Source organism: Montipora foliosa, chromosome 1, assembly GCF_036669935.1.
Source record: "Montipora foliosa isolate CH-2021 chromosome 1, ASM3666993v2, whole genome shotgun sequence".
Taxonomy (NCBI): Eukaryota; Metazoa; Cnidaria; class Anthozoa; order Scleractinia; family Acroporidae; genus Montipora; species Montipora foliosa.
The window spans coordinates 53,961,489-53,965,952 of NC_090869.1; the positions used below are offsets into that span (position 1 = coordinate 53,961,489).

The following is a 4,464-nucleotide window of genomic DNA, read 5'->3' on the forward strand; positions in this document are numbered from 1 at the left end:
AAAATATTTTTCCCGTGGCGTCCATTTACACAACACGTCTCGCATATTTTTGGGTACTCCAACCTTAGATGCGGAGATCTAGACAACCAATCAAAATATCGAAAACGGCCTAGACACTTTCGTTGATTGATGTCTTCTGTTTGCTTTGTTATTGTTAGAGGCTTTCAAATAAACTGGTATTCTTGAGTATCCATCCACTCCACCATGGACAATAATCCTCCATCTGTAGGAACAAAAAATTTTCATCATGTAAAAAGTGACAACAATAGGTTTAGAGAACGTGCTGAAAATTATCAAGTTTTCAATATAAAGTTATTGGAAAATATACTTCTACTTTTAAAATCACCAACACAATTATGTTTCCCTTTGTGAGTACATTGTACTAATTTTGTATCTGCATAGCCATAAGTTAATCCTGTCAAGCTTTTTGCCTAAGGGTTAACCAATCAACAATATAAATTAGTTAATGGGATATCAATGTGAGCACCTTATAAGACCTTATAAGTTTGTGATTTCCATCTATCTGCCACAGAGATAGAGGATACCTCACATTGTAGAATCTCCTCTTGACAGTTCTTCTCCACCTTTCTACTAGGCCAATTGGGTCAATTCGCAACAGTGACGATCGTATTCTTTCACGCTGAATCCGGAACCCTTTGCTCTTTAAGTAACCGTTAAGCATTCGAATACCAATACCAGGATGCTCATTTGAAGCATTTCGAACAATTTCACCCAACTGGCTGTCATCTATAGTATTATACATACCTAAAGCAAAGAACACCATTGACAAATATGCCCATGTTTATTGTCCTGCCAACTATTTACGTCTGTAAATACTTTGTTGATGTTTGGTAACTGTATGATAACAGGCATGGAAAGAAAATTTTGTGAACCCCAAACCAGTTAAAGATATTTCTTTTTCTCTTAAGTTTTATACTTGTAACCTAGTTTCTTTTCTGCTTTGGAAAACAACTGAGATTATCATTAAATAAAAAATAATAATTCAGAAGACATTGTGATATCTGAAAGATATAAACTAGAAGCTTATCTTAACCTCCTTCCCTGGCCCCACCTTGCCAAAGATGTACTTGATGCATCTTTTAGGGTAACTATTTTTCCTTTCAACTTTTCCCAAGAGCATGTCAGTGGGTCGTCCTTGTAATTACAAAGGTCAGTAGTAATTGGTGAAAAAGTGCCCCTGATACCTACGACACCAGCTAAATCGCCAACGACTTCCAATGTGTATTTTGTGTACACTTGCATATTTAGTACTGACCTGATATACTCAAACCAAAGCTTGACATCCTTCTCTCAACTGTCCTGGGGACTAACCCCAAGAATGCTACTTATTTGCCTTACTTGGAAACCTTGTTCAAGCAAACATTTTAGCTGCTCCTCACTTATTTCAAAAGATGGTCTTCCTTGTCTTCCACCACAATTTAAAGGAGCTTGGTATCCAACTTGATTACTTTGTTCGGTCTCCACTAACTTCCGTGTAACTTCCTATATGCAGACCCAACATCCTCTGCAACCACTTCATCTACATCAAGGGTAACTGCTAATCTTTGCACTAAATCAAGTTTACCGATTATTGGTTGAAGGTCATTTGAGGGACCCCGATTGACGTCAAGTCTGTCAAGATAACTGATGATATCCCTAATAGCATTACACAAGTAGGATATGTCCGCCGACATCTGTTGAATACAAAGTAATTTAAACATGATCTTTATTGATAAATAAGTACGCAACGCGCAAGTTAACAATATTAAGTAGGCAGTTGATAATATACGTTTTACAGAAAGATTTCTAATTTTATTTTCTCGGCCTGTTGTGAAACAATAGTTAAGCTTACCTGGCCTGCTGTGAAACAATTATAGTTAAGCTTACAGTATGGGGCCCAGTTCTCGGCCACAAAAAACGTAAACTTGTATTTCTTACCTTGGAATAGCCGTAAGGACTTGAAATTTCAAAGACAACCAGCTTCAGCATTCAGTTTACACATGTAAAGCTATCGACTGCCCATAACGAAAATAGACGCGTTGTTCGTGGGCCCAGTTATCGGCCAGCGCGGCCCAGTTCTCGGCCACAAAAGAGTGCGCTCGATTCCCCAGAATAACAACGCTTTATCACCAATTTCTGTTGTTAAGTCACTAACAAGGCTTGTGTTTGATATTTCGCCCACAAAGTATCCTTAATGAGCTTTGTTTCATGTTAGAAAAGGAAGTTTTTTGCACACCTAGTTTTTCTCCTAATTGCTCCATGAGGGGGACATTGGGGTGTATTAGAAAGAAAAAATCATCCAAAACCGCAAAACCGCAAAAAAATTCGGCCAAAACCGAAAACAGCATACAAAACCGTCAGAAAACCGATACAATGGTGACAAGTGGGGCATACAGAGCAAACTACACTAACACGTTATTTAATCGAAGTATTTCCGAATGTCACGGACTTGTCTAAAGCCTTCATATCTTTTCGTATCTGCTAAAATCATAGGCTTTATTTCTGCCCGCTCTCTCGAGCCCGGATTTTGTGGGCTCATTTCCCGTAAAGCAGCTGGTAATGGAGCCAAGTTAACTTAGGAGAATTTGCACACAAGTCCTCTCTAGAATTGCAATTTTGCAATTGCAAAAAGTTATATCTTCGGAAACTTCAATCGAAAATCTCTAATTGAACATTTCTATTTGATAACGAAGACAGGACAGTTTGGAGATTCGAATGGACTGTTTAATCTTGGTCTAAAACATACGATTGCACTGAGGAAGCTAACCGGTACAATTTGTTCCTTGTTTTACATGGCAGCAGGAACTTGCTCAAAGGTTAAATGTGGTAATAAACAGATACTTACTTAAAACAGCAGTCGAATATTGAAGTTCACCGCTTCCCCAGGGGCGGGGGGGACTCCCATATAAAAAGGGGAGGGATGCTCATCGGAAATTTTACATTAAACCCCTGAAGGAGACCAATCTGGGAAAGGCCTAAGATTTTTTTGATTCCTAAAAGAGACCATATTATAACACAGAGAAATAAAAAATACAGCGACTTTTAATGATGGCAAAGACATTATCATCTAATACTTTCACCTGCGAGAATATATATAAAAGTGTAAATATACACTTTTATATTTCTTCGCGCGCAACCCTAAAGGAGACCTTCACGGCTACATATGATCGCATTTTGCTCAAAACACCCTAAGTGAGACCAAAATCCGAAATTTACACCTCAAAGCGAGACGACGAGCATCCCTCCCCTTTTTATATGGGACCCCCCTCGCCGAGCACCGCCCTTCCATATCGCGACGTTGCACCAAAGAGAAAATTCGTCGATGTCCCTAATTCATCTTGCTGGACTTGGGAATTGTTGTCATCTGCACTGACTTCGTCACTACTTTCATCAAATTCTTGCTAGCCTTCATCAGAGTTACTAGCTTCCTCACTCATTTCATGCTCGTTCAGATCTTCATGGGGTCCTTCATCTTCATCCACTCCGTACCAACTAAGGCATAATTCGACACGCGTGATCCCCTACCGTGACATTTAGTTTGTCACGCATTCCTCTCAATTACTTTGGAATGCGACGTCTCCGGGAATTGAGCTCTATTATCACTCAAACGTTTTCTTTTGTCTCGGAGGAAAAACAAGGTGACAGATCTCGTGAGTGAAAACAGACATCTTGTACCCTTATGGGACCTTTCATTCTATTTATCAGGCCGTAGTACAACCTCATTTCAACTACTGCAATATTGTTTGGGAAAACTGTGGAGTAACTTTGCAGGATAAACTGCAAAAACTACAAAACAGAGCAGCCAGTGTCTTGACCTTCTCTAACTAGGATGCTGATGTCAACAATTTATTTGAACTCTTGAGATGGAAATCCCTAGTCTCTGAAAGGCAAATTGAAAGAGCAACAATGGTATTTAAGTCCCTACAGGGACTGGCAACTGAGTATCTCTGCTCAAAATTTGTCCATCGCGATTCTGGTAATTGTTTGAGAGACTCTGTGAATGAGGTAAATGTTCCGCAACCGCGCACAAACTACTACAGAAAACAGCTTTGGCTACAGTGGCGCAGTTTTGTGGAACAGTTTGCCATTAGAACTAAGGAAAGCAGCGTCCCTTAGTCAATTCAAATGAATTATTAAAGAGGTTATCTAAGCCATTATTCTAAACACGGCATTCATGGAAAGCAGCTTTTATTGTATAATATTGAGTAAGATAGTTAATGTAGTTTACATAGTTTTATCTATAGTTGGTTTTAAATTTTTAATTGTACATATGGTTTTTATATTGCTGATGAATTGTACCGTGGTTAAATAAAGATTAAATAAATAAATAAATAAACACTCTATTCGAGATCAATTGCCGCTCAAATCTAAGAGAAACCGGAACCCAAATAGGACAAAATAGGAAAACCTAAAAAGCACATCGGATAACAAAACCGAAAAACCGCTCATATTTTCCACAAAAAC

General features: G+C 38.7%; 1 pseudogene; it reads left to right on the forward strand.

The window, feature by feature from the left end:
• The first annotated feature begins 3,906 nt into the window (after positions 1-3,906).
• Positions 3,907-4,464, forward strand: part of LOC137971299 (uncharacterized) — a 26,230-nt pseudogene continuing 25,672 nt past the window's right edge.